The 16,868-nt window shown below is 40.2% G+C and overlaps 1 long non-coding RNA gene across 1 annotated transcript in view; it reads right to left on the bottom strand.

Annotated features, from left to right (window-relative positions):
• LOC137660141 (uncharacterized) overlaps positions 1-16,868 on the bottom strand; it is a 184,549-nt gene that overhangs the window by 47,689 nt on the left and 119,992 nt on the right. The window contains exons 7-8 of the long non-coding RNA XR_011047621.1: positions 15,170-15,290; positions 11,972-12,033 (exon numbers count right to left, since the gene is read on the bottom strand). This is a non-coding gene — a long non-coding RNA (uncharacterized lncRNA). The remainder of the gene's footprint in view (positions 1-11,971; positions 12,034-15,169; positions 15,291-16,868) is intronic.

Raw genomic sequence — 16,868 nt, forward strand, 5'->3', positions numbered from 1 at the left:
CTAACCCTTAACCTCAAGGGGTTTTTTTTTTCCCAAGCACATTTTGCAATATATTTTTTCAAAATTACTTTAACAGCCTTAATTTTTGTTATAGAGAGGTCAGGTTGGTCTCATTCTCTTGGAAAATGCCTGAAGTTTCTCAAAAAATTATCAAAAATATGCAAAAAAAATTTAAATAGCAGTTTTTTGCAAGGAAGTACCGGTACGTCCATGGGGGGAAAAGGGACGAGTTTTGTGAAACGTACCAGTACGTCCTTTGGGGGAAAAAGGGTTAAAAAGATAGTACTGTATGAGAGTCAATTTCAAAATTATTATTGATGGTAAGAGTGTATGAAAGGGACTATATAAGTGGACAACCAGGAAAATAAAGAAAAAAATTTAAGTAAATGTATGATTACTTCTGATCCCAATAAATTTCAATACTGCTATTTTCCCTGTTGGAGTACCTGGGGTTATAGCATCCTGTATTTCCAACTAGGGTTGTAGCTTAGCAAGTAATAATAATAATAAATATAATATATCAGACCTAACATGGACATTACTCATTGGGCTCCCACTCAACTGGGTCCAAAAAGGATAGTGTGAGTGAGCTTATATTTTACGGTTTGGAAGTGTGGCATGGAAGATGAATTGAAGGCTTTGAGAAATGAACTATGGAGGAGATCAAATAAGGCTGAAATATTTGGGAAGGAAAACAAGCACTGAGGAGGTTACTGAAAGGGACAAAAAAACACAAGGGGTTCCGTGAAAACCTCAAAGGAAATAATGAAAGATAGGATAGTATACATTAAGAAAATGTGAAAAATTGAAGGTGCAGAAAAAATGGAAGTAATGAAAGAAAGGAGAGCATACATTACCAAGAAAATGATTAGAATTGAAGGTGCAAAAAAAGAAGACAGAAATAATGGAATAAAGGATGGCACACATTATTAAGAAAATGTTTAGAATTCAAAGTACAGAAAAAGATGGAAATAATGAAAGAAAGGATTGCATACATTAAAAAAATATGAAGAATTGAGGGTGCAGAAAAAGAAGACGGAAATAATGAAAAAAAGTATAGCATACATTAAGAAAATGTGAAGAGCAGAAGGTGCAGAAAAAAGATGGAAATAATTAAAGAAAGGATAGCAGACATTATTAAGAAAATGTTTAGAATTGAAGGTGCAGTAGATAAAAAAGGGAATGTTATGATAAAGGGATTCAAAGGTACAGTATTTGAAAAAGCGAATGTCATGATAAAGGGATTCAAAGGTACAGTATTTGAAAAAACGAATGTCATGAGTTAGGGATTCAAAGGTACAGTATTTGAAAAAGCGAATGTCATGATAAAGGGATTCAAAGGTGCAGTATTTGAAAAAGCGAATGTCATGATAAAGGGATTCAAAGGTGCAGTATTTGAAAAAGCGAATGTCATGATAAAGGGATTCAAAGGTGCAGTATTTGAAAAAGCGAATGTCATGATAAAGGGATTCAAAGGTGCAGTATTTGAAAAAGCGAATGTCATGATAAAGGGATTCAAAGGTGCAGTATTTGAAAAAGCGAATGTCATGATAAAGGGATTCAAAGGTGCAGTATTTGAAAAAGCGAATGTCATGATAAAGGGATTCAAAGGTGCAGTATTTGAAAAAGCGAATGTCATGATAAAGGGATTCAAAGGTGCAGTATTTGAAAAAGCGAATGTCATGATAAAGGGATTCAAAGGTGCAGTATTTGAAAAAGCGAATGTCATGATAAAGGGATTCAAAGGTGCAGTATTTGAAAAAGCGAATGTCATGAGTTAGGGATTCAAAGGTACAGTATTTGAAAAGGGGAATGTCATGAGTTAGGGATTCAAAGGTACAGTATTTGAAAAAGCAAATGTCATGATAAAGGGATTCAAAGGTACAGTATATAAAAAAAGGAATGTCATGCGAAAGGGATTCAAAGGTACAGTATTTGAAAAAGCGTATGTCATAAGTTAGGGATTCAAAGGTACAGCATTTGAAAAAGTGAATGTCATGAGTTAGGGATTCAAAGGTACAGTATTTGAAAAAGTGAATGTCATGAGTTAGGGATTCAAAGGTGCAGTAGATAAAAAAGGGAATGTCATGATAAAGGGATTCAAAGGTACAGTATTTGAAAAAGCGTATGTCATAAGTTAGGGATTCAAAGGTACAGTATTTGAAAAAGCGAATGTCATGAGTTAGGGATTCAAAGGTACAGTATTTGAAAAATGTTATTTTCATTAGTAAAATAAATTTTTGAATATACTTACCCGATGATCATGTAGCTGTCAACTCTGTTGCCCGACAGAAATCTACGGTCGGGATACGCCAGCGATCGCTATACAGGTGGGGGTGTACACAACAGCGCCATCTGTGAGCAGGTACTCAAGTACTTCTTGTCAACAAGAACTCAATTTTCTCCTCGGTCCACTGGTTCTCTATGGGGAGGAAGGGCGGGTCCTTAAATTCATGATCATCGGGTAAGTATATTCAAAAATTTATTTTACTAATGAAAATAACATTTTTCAATATTAATCTTACCCGATGATCATGTAGCTGATTCACACCCAGGGTGGTGGGTGGAGACCAGCATACATGTTAACAAAGAAGCTAAGTATCCCGTATCTTATTTTAGCCGTTATTCAAAATAACAAACATAAAATAAATAAGTACCTGGTAAGGAAGTCGACTTGAACCATTACTCTGCCTTTTTAAGTACGTCTTCCTTACTGAGCCTAGCGATCCTCTTAGGATGCTGAGCGACTCCTAGGTGCTGAAGTATTAAGGGCTGCAACCCATACTAAAGGACCTCATCACAACCTCTAATCTAGGCGCTTCTCAAGAAAGAATTTGACCACCCGCCAAATCAACCAGGATGCGGAAGGCTTCTTAGCCTTCCGGACAACCCAGAAATATTTCAAGAGAAAGATTAAAAAGGTTCTGGAATTAGGGAATTGTAGTGGTGGAGCCCCCACCACTACTGCACTCGTTGCTACGAATGGTCCCAGAGTGTAGCAGTTCTCGTAAAGAGACTGGACATTCTTAAGATAAAAGACGCGAACACTGATTAGCTTTTCCAAAAGGTTGCGTCGAACATATTTTGCAGAGATCTATTTTATTAAAAGGTCACGGAAGTTGTGATAGCTCTAACTTCGTGTGTCCTTACCTTCAGCCAAGCTTGGTCTTCCTCATTCAGGAGGGAATGAGCTTCTCGTATTAACAGTCTGAAAATAATAGGATAAAGAATTCTCCGACATAGGCAAAGATGAATTCTTAACTGAACACCATAAAGCTTCAGACGGGCCTCATAAAGGTTTTTAAAAAAGAACTTAAGAGCTCTACAGGACATAATACTCTTTCTAGTTTCTTTCCAACCATATCGATAAGTTTGGAATAACGAACGATATTGGTCAAGGCCGAGAAGGCAGCTCGTGTTTGGCTAGAAAACCAAGATGTAGAACATGTAGCCGTTTCGGATGAAAATCCGATGTTCTTGCTGAAGGCATGAATCTCACTGACTCTTTTAGCTGGTAAAGCATATCAGGAAAAGAGTCTTAAAGGTGAGATCTTTCAGGGAGGCTGATTGAAGTGGTTCGAACCTGTCTAACATAAGGAATCTTAGAACCACGTCTAAATTCCAACCAGGTGTAACCAAACGACGCTCCTTCGTGGTCTCAAAAGACTTAAGGAGGTCCTGTAGATCTTTATTGTTAAAAAGATCTAAGCCTCTGTGACGGAAGACTGATGCCAACATGCTTCTGTAACCCTTGAAAGTGGGAGCTGAAAGAGATCGCTCTTTTCTCAGATATAAGAGGAAGTCAGCTATTTGAGTTACAGAGGTACTGGTCGAGGATACGGATACTGACTTGCACCAGTTTAGGAAGATTCCCCACTTCGATTGGTAGACTCTAAGGGTGGATGTTCTCCTTGCTCTAACAATCGCTCTGGTAGCCACCTTCGAAAAACCTCTAGTTCTCGAGAGTCTTTCGATACTCTGAAGGCAGTGAGACGAAGAGCGTGGAGGCCTTGGAGTACCTTCTACGCGTGGCAGACGTAGCAGGTCCACCCTTAGGGGAAGAGTTCTGGGAACGTCTACTAGCCATCGAAGTACCTCGGTAAGTTATTCTCTCGCGGGCCAGAGGGAAGCAACTAGTGTCAACTTTGTCCCAACGAGAGAGGCGAACTTCTGCAGTACCTTGTTGACAAACTAGAACGGAGGGAATGCATAAAGATCTAGATGAGACTAATCTAGTAGAAAGGCATCTAAAAGAACCACTGCTGGGTCTGTTGAGAGCCTCTTGGACATCGAGGTTGCGAAGAGATCTATGGTTGGATGGCCCCAGGTGACCCAAAGTCTCTTGCATACATCTCTGTGGAGGGTCCAATATGTTGGAATTATTGTCCCTTCCTACTGAGACAAACTGCTAAGACATTCAAGTTGCCTTGGAAGAAATTTGTTACTAGCGAAAAGTCTAGACCTGTTGAACAGGAGAGAAGGTCACTAGCGAACTCGCACCATGTCAGAGAGTAGGTCCCTCCTTGCTAGGAGATGAACATCAAAGCAGGGAGTTGTCCGTGTTGACCTCCATGACTTCGTCTTGAAGGAGAGACCTGAAGCTTTTCCAGGTCAGACTTACTGCCAGAAGCTTCTTGCAGTTAAAATGCATTGTCCTTTGACGCGAGTTCCAAAATCCCGAGCATTCCCTACCGCCTAAGGTCGCACCCCAGTCTACGTCCGATGCGTCTGAGAAGAGAACGTGGTTGGGAGTCTGAACAGTCAGGGGAAGACCCTATAAAAGGTTGATAAAGTCCTTTCCTCAGGTTAGACCAGACTTATCTTCCGGAAACCGGGATCGAGACCGCTTCTAGCGTCTTGTCCTTTTCCAGTGAAGAGCTAGATGAAACCGAAGAGGACGGAGGTGTAGTCTTCCAAGTGACACCAAATGCACCACGGATGACAGTGTCCTAACCAGACTCATCCACAGCCTGACAGGGCTGTATTCCTTCTTCAGCATCTTCTGGATGGATAGCAGGGCTGGGGATTGATCTTCTTGTTCAGCCATGTCCTCATCAGAGGGTTCCTCATCCGAAACTGATGAGGAAACGGCAACGGAGTGGGCACCGTCTGACTCGCTGAATCCGGTCGCACTGGTGGATGCGTGACGGAGCCGGACACAAGATCATGGTACTGCTGCACAGTCTGTGAACTGTCAACCATGGGGAAGCGAGGAAGAACAGCGACAACCCGAAACTGTCTAGACTGTCTGGGTAGTACAGACAACCCCTTATCGGGTTGCTGAGGTTGCCGCACTGCGTCACAACAAGACACCTCTGCTGGTTGTTGAACGTCTTCCCAGTGACACACTGAACGTCCACAACCACCTCCGAGAGTAGCATAACATCAACGTGCGACTGTCAACCCACACTGGGTTGCACCGGTGGAGGAACCATCTCAACTGGCGGACGTGAGTAGGATACCTCAGCGTCCGTAAAAAATCCTCTATCAAGGACTAAGCTTGGACTGCATGTCTTGCAACCAAGCCCAAGGTCTATGGGAGCAGGTGTGGTAACAGACGGGGTTAGCGACTGATGCGGAACCATTTACCCTCCCTGGAAGCATGTTATGCTTAAATCAAAGTCCATAGGAGGCTAAGCAGCTTAAGGCTCCTCTCCAAATGACAGAGTCCTCAAGGGAATATCAGAAGGAGGGAGAACAGCACTTTCTCATCTACAGGAACCATATCCGAGAAAAGCTAAGTTCTCTCAGTGAGGGTTTCACTGGTGCAAAAGCAGCAGACCAGAAGGCAACGTTATGAAACCGCTTGACAGTCTGTGAACTGTCAAAAACTGAACTGTCAACCACAACAGGAGCGTGAGGACATACAGCACTGGTGTATAAGTAGCAGACCAGAAGGCAACGTCATGTAACTGCATGACAGTTTGTGAGTTGGCAACAACCAAAGTTGTGTGGGGAAGCCTCAACTCCTGCCTGACTAGTTTGCTGCTGGCGAGTGGCGGTAACCACAGTGTGTTGCGGAGGCTGACACACCGTGTCAAGACACGGCAGCTTGTGGTAGCTCCCGCACGGCAACGGAGTGCTCTGTGTGTGGGAGTCATCATACATCTGGCAGGGTTGACTGTGCATGGGTGGAGGAGCTCTCACAACAAGAGTGTGAGAGCAGGAAGCCATGCCGGGCGCACAACCGTGGGAGGTGTAGGCCCACGGGTGCATCGTCAACCTTCTCCGCAGTCTGAGTGTGGGAGCTGGCAACGACAAAAGCAGAGTGCTGGTGCGTGGGAGGGGCTGCGGTGGGTTGAGGAGCATGCGGTATGGTATGCAGAGCATGCTGTAAGGTATGCAGAGCATGCCGTAAGGTATGCAGAGCATGCTGTAAGGTATGCAGAGCATGCTGTAAGGTATGCAGAGCATGCTGTAAGGTATGCAGAGCATGCTGCATGGGCTGCGGAGAATGCTGCATAGTGCTGGAACCCGGCAGCTCTACAGAACCTTCCCACTGCTGATGCGGTAGCTCACGCATGTTAGCAGATGGTGCAGCAAGAACATGCGTCTGGCAGGGTGGACTGCGCATCGGTGGTGGAGCTCTCACAGGTGGAGGGTGGGAGCAGGCAGCCGCAGTATCTGCTGAGCGCACAACCTCGGCGGGTTGTAGGTTAACAGGCTGCATTGTCAACCTTCCAGCATGATACTCCTGCATGAAGGAGCAAGCTGAGACTGTATAGTCTGCAGCATGGACCACTAGGGTCTATGAAAGACAACAACAAACGGAGCTACTGTCCGTTGTGACTGAGGGTCTAAAACAGCTGGTGCGGCAACAGACGGAGTTACTGCCTGTTGCGGTACCACCTAGCCTCTCTTAGGAGGTGTGCAGTTGTCGTACTGCAGCGAGTCCGAACTGACCCAGTGGCTACACCTAGGCCGTTGGACTTGCGCGGAAGGGACCGACTTGTACTTAAAAGCTGCAAGATTTGGTCCATGGTTTCTGCGAGAAACCTCTTCCGCAGACGAGGAAAAAATGGGCTCTCTCGTCTTTGTGTGGGTGGGGCGATCACGTCGGCAACGTGTGTAGATACACCCGAAACCACGGAGGGAAACGTCTGTTCGTCGATCAAGGCCTGAGGAACCCATAAGTCCTTCGACATTACTTCTCCCCTGGGCTTGGGAGCTTGTAAGAGGTATCGGACTAGGTGAACAACTGGCACGAACAGACGAACCCTCGAACGCAACACTGTAACACTTTGCGCATATCACTTTATCACTTTTGATTTTCTGTTTGCACTTATTTCACTGAACTCGAAACTTTAAGTGGTTTGTACCTGAAACACGCAATCCTATCCTTCATTAAAAGGTAGTAATTGCAAAAACAGTATTACAATGTAACAGAAAAACATAATGAAAGATAAAGAATTCAGTGGCTGGAAAAGAGACTAAACACTAGATCAAATAAACTACGTTTAAAATCTCTCACCGCATAAAGCCTGGGAACAAGAATAAAACTCTAGAAACGTTTTACCTTCTTCCCCTAAATCGACTAGGGAGAAGAGCAAAAAACGAGAACAACGTTACCCGCTTGAACGAAACGTTTATCCTCCTCTCTCTCCCTCCGTCTCTATCTCTCTCTCTCTCTCTCTTGACTTAAAACCTGAGAGATGAGCCCAATTATATGTTAAAGGAAAAAAACTGAAAGGTTTCCCAAATAAAAAGTTCCTTTATTAGAATTAAAACCATTTAAGCTAAGAAAGAATGAACGAAACGCTAGAATCGGTTTACTCTTACTGCAACGTGAAACCGTGAAAAACTCTCTCTCTATCGTAACGATAGAGCGCAAGTTGAACGTTCTGAACGTCAACAACTGCGGAGACTAAACAAAACGTTAGTTCAACTTTGAAAACAGTACGAGACTATCAAAGAAATTCTTTCAAAAACATTAAAATTAAAATAGCATAAATTCTTAACAGGAAAAACGATATGACGAGCTCAATGTTAATTAACTTCGGTTCCAAGTAAGGACCGCCTACTATTAGGAAAGGTCGCATATAAACAAACATAAAAAATAATTTTTATAAGTTTATAATAAAAGGAAAGTTAATCGAAGAGGCCTATAAATGGCGGAGAGATATAAAATAAAAAGTGAAAGAGAGTCTATACTCTCTTCGACACCAACACTTCCGTCTAAGGGAAGGGTCGGCCATTTAAAAGTGAAAGAGAGTCCATACTCTCTTCGTCACCATAATTAAATCAAATTAATTCCAAAAGCTTGCTAAGCTAATGATAAAGCTTCCTGAATAGCGAAGGCTAAACTCTAGAGCAAATACATCACCAAATCGTGAACAATAACTCCAGAATCAACAGCGTATCCAAGTAGGTCTAGCCGGAGGCACGACAGAGGAAAAATTGAGTTCTTGTTGACAAGAAGTACTTGAGTACCTGCTCACAGATGGCGCTGTTGTGTACACCCCCACCTGTATAGCGATCGCTGGCGTATCCCGACCGTAGATTTCTGTCGGGCAACAGAGTTGACAGCTACATGATCATCGGGTAAGATTAATATTGAAAAAGCAAATGTCATGAGTTAGGGATTCAAAGGTCCAGTATTTGAAAAAGCAAATGTCATGAGTTAGGGATTCAAAGGTACAGTACAGTATTTGAAAAAGGGTGTCATGAGCTATGGATTCAAAGGTACAGTAAATAAAAAAATGGAATGTCAGGACAAAGGGATCCAGCTTAAAAAGGAATGCATATTCTGAAGGGGTGAAAAAAGGGTTTCCATGAAAAATGTGAACAGTTTTAGTGAAGATGGGTAGAAATGTATGCTTTAATCAATACTGGAGGAGGTTATTTCTATGTACGGCATTAGATTTTGAAGGAGAATGGTATGATTGTAAATCTAGTACAGGAAATGAATATAGTGGGGTTGTGTGATTTACTAAGAGTTAGATTTACTTAAGGAGTGATAGGAGTGTAGAGTAAAGGAAATATATGGAGTGGGGAAAGTCCATACTGTAGAGGATGTAGTTTGAAGTTGAAATGTCTCACAAAACCAGGTATTAATGGGAGTAATGATATTTTAGAGAAGAGAATGGGTCCAAAGTGAAGTGAGGGGTGTTACGAGAGAGAGAGAGAGAGAGAGAGAGAGAGAGAGAGAGAGAGAGAGAGAGAGAGAGAGAGAGAGAGAGAGAGAATGTGGATTATCCAAAGTACTGTGTGTTACATATGAGTATGGATACGTGAATGTAAAACTGGAGAGGTACACAAGCAAAGGGGTGAGGGAGAGGGAAGATTCAGTGACAAAGTACTCTTCTGCAGGCAAGAGGATAGAATGTATGTTTTTGGATGCCTAGTAATAACTTGTAAAATTAAACAATACAAATGGGAGGATGAGAAGTTGATAGACATATTTTAACCAAATGATAGTTTGAGTGAAATTAAGAACTAATTAATAGTTAACATGGAATTAATGCAGGGGTTGGTTTAAAAGTTTTCAAGATGGAAGTAATGCAAGTGTTATGTTGACATAGTTTCAAGGTTTAAAGGTCACTCATGAACGGTAGAGGTAAGGAACAGTGACAATGCCCTAGAGGTTGACCATATATACATATGACCAATGCCCAAGCCTCTCTCTAACCAAGCAAGGACCAAGAAGGGCAAGGCAAGGCAAGGCAATGGCTGCTACTCAGAGGGTACACATCTAGGCTCTCCCAAAACCCCATCCTTAGCTCAAAAGGATATTGGGCTTGCAGACACTACAAGAAACTATTGTGCTTGAGCTGGTCTCAAACCCTAGTCCAGCATGTCACCAAGCAAGGAGGCTTTGAACAGGCTACCATATTAAGGTAGAGTAGGCCTGAGACAAAGTTATGGTATGGAGTGATGCAAAGAGCAAAGAAATAAAAGTGGAAGCAAGCTTTACCAGAGTTAAGTTATGAGAAGAGAAAATGAACTGTGAATGGGAATTTGAATGGATGAATGCCAATGATCCTTTGAAGACAAAGAAAAGGAACTTTACAATATGTGAAGGTGTAGAAAAGCCTTTGCAAAAGGAGAACGTCAAGAATGAAAACGAGCAAGAATAAACTAGAGGGTCAATGTAAACCAGGTACATGGAGTAATGGAAGCTGTATGATCGATGGAAGTTACTAGGTAATTCATATAGTATTTGTGAGTTTAGGAATAGGCAAAGCAAGATCGTTGGCAGGATTTGTGCTAATGATTGATACAAGCATAGAACTGAATGTGGAAATCCGGGAGGGGGAGTTATGTATAAATGGATGGTTGAACAAATGTCTCAAGTGAAGTGTGGATGTCGAGTAATGATTGATAGGTGGAATGGAAAGGAGAAGATTGAAAATTTATGTGAAGTAATGATAAACAAATGGGATGTTGACTAAAGCAGCAGCCAAAAAAAAAAAAAATAAATAAATAAAAACCAAAATCAAGAAAGTTATATAGCAATTGTGGTCAAGGTACTGAGTTAACAGATGGTGTCACATGATGTGCATTACATTATGTAATCTCTATTGAATAAAATATATATATAAAAAAAAAAATAAAAGGGAAAACAATTGAAAACCCTGCTGTGATAATAAGCAATAGAGCATTTCTGTTAACTTGGAGAAATTGGTTGTGAGCAGTAGTTAGGGTGCAGTAAAAAAAAAAAAAAAAAAAAGTGGCAGTCATGAAATAAAAAGTGCACCTTTTACTATTAAATAATGACCTATCAGTAGGGTGAGTACATATGATGAGTATATAAGCAAAGGAAAATAGAAAAAACCTAAAAAATTGCTTTTTGATTTACGGAATTTGGGCTAAAGCCTAACACTGGGGATTCTTAAAAACATTCACCCGCCAAAATTAACAGGAAAAAGTTAGGGATATTTCTTGTTCTAGAATCTAAATCTCAGTTTTAAAAATGAGTTTCTGAACAAACCATTCGTGTAGTTGAAGTGTAAATATTAAATATATAAAAGTGAAGGCAGCAATGTGAAAAAGGTGGAACCGAGACATGGCGACTGAAAATCATTACATAATAGAAAGATAATGACAAAAATAGCAAAGGAAAACAATACTAACAAGAATGTTGCCAAGGTTAAGGTTAAATCTAATGGCTATGCCTTCTGCAGCATAAGGCTCAATACTTTATAGTATACTAGAAGTCTTATTCTAACTGACTATGCTGTAGAATGATATTTTTAGTCAGGTACTGTAGTTGAATCGGGGGAATTTCAAAAATTTAAATTTACAGCGAATGTTTTTATGTTGAACAGGCTGACATCAATCTCTTCTTATAGTTTATATATGAAAGATATGTTTTAATGTTGTTACTGTTCCTCAAGTGTTTTAATTGTTCATTACTTCTCTTTCCTCACTGGGCAATATTTTCCTATTGAAACTCTTGGACTTATACCGCCCTGCTCTTCAAAAAAGAGGTTGTAGCTTAGCTAACACTAGTATTAGTAGTAGTAGTAATAATAATAATAATAATAATAATAATACTGTAATAATAATGGGGGCAGACTATACAGAAGGTGTCATAACGTGCATTGGACTACTTGCTTTTTATTGAGGCGGTAGTTTAAGAGGCCTCAATTGTACAAAAGCATATGTGGAAGTAGAAGACAAAAGCATTATTTACCTTACATTGGAGAGATACTGGATCGTCAAGTTAGGTTACTTTAAGCTAAGTTGAGATGACAGTAAGGATGAGTAGAGTAGAATGGAAGAAATAGAAATTGCCAAACTTTCTTTAAATGTCACATTAGTAGAAAAATTACTTACAAGGCAAGTTTACTAAACAAGGCCTGCACTCTGTGCTGCAGAAACATTGGCCTTGGCAAAATTTAAATAATTTAAAGTTTTCTCTCATTCCATGACTTTAACCTCTCAAATTTTAGACCTTATAGAAGAAAACACGAAAGCAAAGTATAAAGGAAGTAAATGCAGAAGGAAAACATAAAAGCGGAACACTCACCATGGATGACGTTCATACTTTGTTTCGACTCCTTAATCAATCCGACTCCTTAATCAATCAGCCTGTAAAGTGAATACAAAGGTAAGTACAAAGCTAATTCAATCATCATACAATATATTATTTCTATACTTTCCAACGTACATCTTAAAATTCCACTACTCCTTTACAGCAGTAGTAAAAAAACGACAAGTCAGATAGAAAGTGACCCAGAGAGTAACGGAAGTTTATGAATGACAAAGTCGATGCATGTCTACATTTTATATATTCATTAATTAACAAATATTTTTTCCTATATATGTCGATAAAATTTCCTGCTTCTCTATCCTTTCCATCATTTAAAAAACCTTCTTGATTTATGACAAGAGAAAATGTGAGTGGAAGCAGATGTATGTCAGGGAGTGAATGAAGGATGCAAAGTGTTGGGGGCAGTTAAGGGAGTAGTAAAAAATAAAGGGTTGGGCATGAATGTAAAGAGTTCTGTATGAGAAAGTGATTGTCCCAATTGTGATGTATGGATCGGAGTTGTGGGGAATGAAAGTGACGGAGAGACAGAAATTGAATGTGTTTGAGATGAAATGTCTAAGGCAGTGGTTCTTAACCCCTGGGTCGCGACCCAAATTTGGGTCGCCTAGCCATTTAAATGGGTCATCAAGGATTTGTGGACTTCCTATTTTCCCAATATTCCTATTCAAAATATTATCAAAGTATTAATCCTGAATGTAGAAGTCTTAAATCATTATAATCTAAGGTTAAGCAAAACATTGAGACAGACGATTTGATTGAGGTGAAAAACTACCAACATCTCCTCTTGCCTTTTAAATCTAACCGTTGGAGGAGGGAAGGAGGAGGGGGAGGTGGAGGAAGTCAGGAGCTGATGTGTCAAGTGTCCAGAGTTGGCAACTGAGCGCTTTTGGCGCTAGATTTAGTGCTTTCAATGCAAGGTCGTGATCAGACATTGGTTGGGCTTTCTGAGAAGCTATTAGCATTCAAAGGAAAACTGAAGTTGTGGATGAATAAAATAAAATCTGGAAAGACTGCATCATTTCCATCTTTTCACCTACTTCTGGATGATGAAAGATTTTCTCTCATCCATGTCCAAGAAATTATTGAGGGACATATATCCAAGCTAATTAGAGAGTTTGATCATTACATTCCAGAAAATACGTTCAACTACAGTTGGGTAAAAAACCCCTTCAACATTGAAGCTGAAGACTTGCCTGATGAAATCGCAAACATCAGCAAGCTACAGGAGGAGTTCATCGAGATCCAGAATGACGCAACACTTCATTACGATTTCAAAAGGCTAAAGGAATCACCGAGCTCATTTTGAATCAAAGTTCACAAAGAAAAGCCCAATCTTGGAGGTGAAGCCCTGAAAACTCTAATTACCTTTGCTACAACTTTCCTGTGTGAGGCAGGATTTTCAGCCATCACAGTCATAAAGACAAAATACAGAAACTGTTTGCAACCAGAGGATGACCGAAGATGCAGCCTACCATCAAAATCACCCAGATTTGAAGAGCTGACCAAAACAATACAGTATCAAGGATCTCATTGACTTTAACCACTTCACCACGGACGAAGGGACGAGGAAAAGAAGGAATGGAGGGAGCGAAAGAAGGGGTGAAGGAAAGGAGACGGGGGTAAGGAATGGACAGATTGAAATGAGGGACGAAGGTAGGGAAAGGGACTATTAGGAAAGGAGGAATCAGAGAAACAAAGGAAGGAAGTGAAGTGGAGGGCAGAGGCACAGATGGAAGGGGTTAATACTATATTTCATGTCAGATAGTCTTGTATGAATAATTTCCCTTTTCAACAATGGTAAATTATAGCCTAATTATACAATTTTTTTATATTAAACATTTTTATTTTTATTTTAAAAAATCTCAGTGCTTTGTGTTATTTCTCATTGATCATTATTATATAGATGCACTATTTGCATTAATAAAAATTTCTGCACGTGATTTTTGTTTCTGTCACACGTTTTTACAAGCACAAGTATTTTATAATCTAAATAAAAGTATTTATGAAGGTAAGGGTCGCCATGGTTGATTTGGACAGGATTTTGGGTCACAGCCATAAAAGGTTAAGAACCACTGCTCTAAGGAGTATGGCTGGTGTATCTCGAGTAGATAGGGTTAGGAACGAAGTAGTGAGGGTGAGAACGGGTGTAAGAAATGAGTTTGCAGCTAGAGTGGATATGAATGTGTTGAGGTGGTTCACCCATGTTGAGAGAATGGAAAATGGCTGTCTGCTAAAGAAGGTGATGAATCCAAGAGTTGATGGGAGAAGTACAAGAGGAAGACCAAGGTTTGGGTGGATGGATGGAGTGAAGGAAGCTCTGGGTGATAGGAGGATAGATGTGAGAGAGGCAAGAGAGCGTGCTAGAAATAGGAATGAATGGCGAGCGATTGTGACGCAGTTCCGGTAGGCCCTGCTGCTTCCTGCGGTGCTTTGGATGACCGCGGAGGTAGCAGCAGTATGGGATTCAGTGTTATGAAGCTTCATCTGTGGTGGATAATGGGGGAGGGTGGGCTGTGGCACGCCTAGCAGTATCAGCCGAACTCGGTTGAGTCCCTTATCAGGCTGGGAGGAACGTAGAGAGGAGAGGTCCCCTTTTCTGTTGCATTTGTTTGATGTCGGCTAACCCCCAAAATTGGGGGAAAGTGCCTTGGTATATGTAGTTAACCCCTTCAGTGAAGAAGAATTGTTTTGTAATCTCATTGTTGTCAGGAGTATGAGGACAGAGGGGAATTTGTAAAGAATAGGCCAGACTATTCAGTGTATGTCTAGGCAAAGGGAAAGTGAACCGTAACCAGAGAGAAGGATCTAATATAGTACTGTCTGGCTAGTTAAAGGACCACATAACTCTCTAACGGTAGTATCTCAACGGGTGGTTGGTGCACTGGCCAACCTACTACCTACATTGCAAGGTCTTTAGGGGATTTACTTTCAATACTTCTCAGAAGTACCTAAAACCACAAATGAATTCCTCTTCATCATCTCGACTATGCCTATTGAAGCAAAGGTCCTCATTAATTAAACAAACTAATAATGTTAACATATATCTTGCGGAATTTTTGAGAGAGAGAGAGAGAGAGAGAGAGAGAGAGAGAGAGAGAGAGAGAGAGAGAGAGAGAGAGAGAGAGAGAGAGAGAGAGAGATTCCTAGCTATAAAGATCTAAATATTATACTCACTATGCAGTTATTGAGACTACCAGCCCTTTCAGATCCCAAGGTATTTTTTTTCATCTCTCAGTTTGAACCTTTTCCAAAAGATGAAGTTCGTCGATTCTTCAGCAATGCCAATCTTCACGAGCTGTAAATGAGAAAAAATTGTCAATATTTCTCTCTTGAAAACCACAAGAATATTAAAACATAATCTTGCTATGATAACTGATCCAAGTACACAACTTTTTCATGTCTGTACATAACAATGAAGACATGGAACAGCAAAGTATACTTTTTAAATGCATGTTTCATAGAGTACAAACCAATCTCTACCTATTTTATTTACAAACCAATATCAACCAATATCTGCCTAACTTTTGAAAACCCGTTGGACCAGAAAACATTTTAAAGAACCTGTAATATGATCAGGCCCATTAACTTTGACAATTATTGAAGATCCAAGAGAAGGAGGGCACTACAAAATCAAACCATTGTTCTCCAATCTCAGGTAGTGCCATAGCCTCTGTATCATGGTCTTCCTCCGCTAACTTGGGTTGGAGTTGTCCTGCTTGCGGATACACTCAGGCAGACTATTCTATGTCTCCTTATTTCTTTTCATCACTGGACTATTTGTCCTTTTGGGCTTATAGCCTCCTGCTTTCCTAACTAGGGTTGTAGCTTAGCTAGAAATAACAATAAAAAAACTGAAGTTATTAACAGACTCAGCCAGGGGTAAAATGGCAGGACCAAGAGAAGTTGAAATTGCCCCTAAGACGATTTACCAGAAGATTGATACCTGAAGAATGCAGCAGTTTTCAAAAGAACATAACCAATGAAACCATTGGGATAGAAAGCAGAATAAAAAAAAAGATCTGTGTCATGGGGTTGGACATATTTCTATTTGAGGGATCAAATATATTACTATATTAGATTTTGGAGGATTATTGATGCCATTACTCTTTAGATGAAAATTTCAAATTTCGTTGGTAAGGCGATTCCTCAAAATATACTAGAGGCACATGACTCTTGAGCTTCATATCTTGCATGCTGTCTGAGGAGCAGTCAAACCAAGGAGAGGAAGATTATGGGCCAAAATATCACTGTTTATACTGCTTAAGTAATCATCCTTAATTATAAGTTTAGAAAATTTCCAACCCTTAACCCCCAGGGGGTTATTTTTTCCCAGCACATTTTGCAATTTTTTTTTTTTAAATTGCTCTAACAGCCTCAATTTTTGTCATAGAGAGGTCAGGTTGGTCTCATTCTCTTGGAAAATGTCTGAATTTTCTCAAAAAAATTATCAAATATTAAAAAAAAAAAAATGTTTATAGCATTTTTCTGCAAGGACGTACCGGTACGTCCATGGGGGGGGAGGTATGGCTTTTGTGAAACGTACCAGCACGTCCTTTAGGGGTAAAAGGGTTAAATTAATTAGCCACCATGTTGTGGTTCACCTATTGATTTCTTAGTACATCTTGGATTTATGAATACCTGTAAATCTATATCACGGACTCCTCTTTATATACTAACTATTTTATTGTAAAGTGACTATTGGGTTTATAAAGGCTTAAACAAATATGAAAAATTATAAAAAAAAAGAAAAAAAAAACATCTTTGATATCTACATGGACTTTACAGCTTTCACAGAGGGACTTAGAACATAACGCTGAGATAGCCAAAAGATTACTGTACTGTGCTGTGGAATTAAAAGGTACCTTTAATTTAC

Source organism: Palaemon carinicauda, chromosome 20, assembly GCF_036898095.1.
Source record: "Palaemon carinicauda isolate YSFRI2023 chromosome 20, ASM3689809v2, whole genome shotgun sequence".
In the NCBI taxonomy this organism is placed as follows: domain Eukaryota; kingdom Metazoa; phylum Arthropoda; class Malacostraca; order Decapoda; family Palaemonidae; genus Palaemon; species Palaemon carinicauda.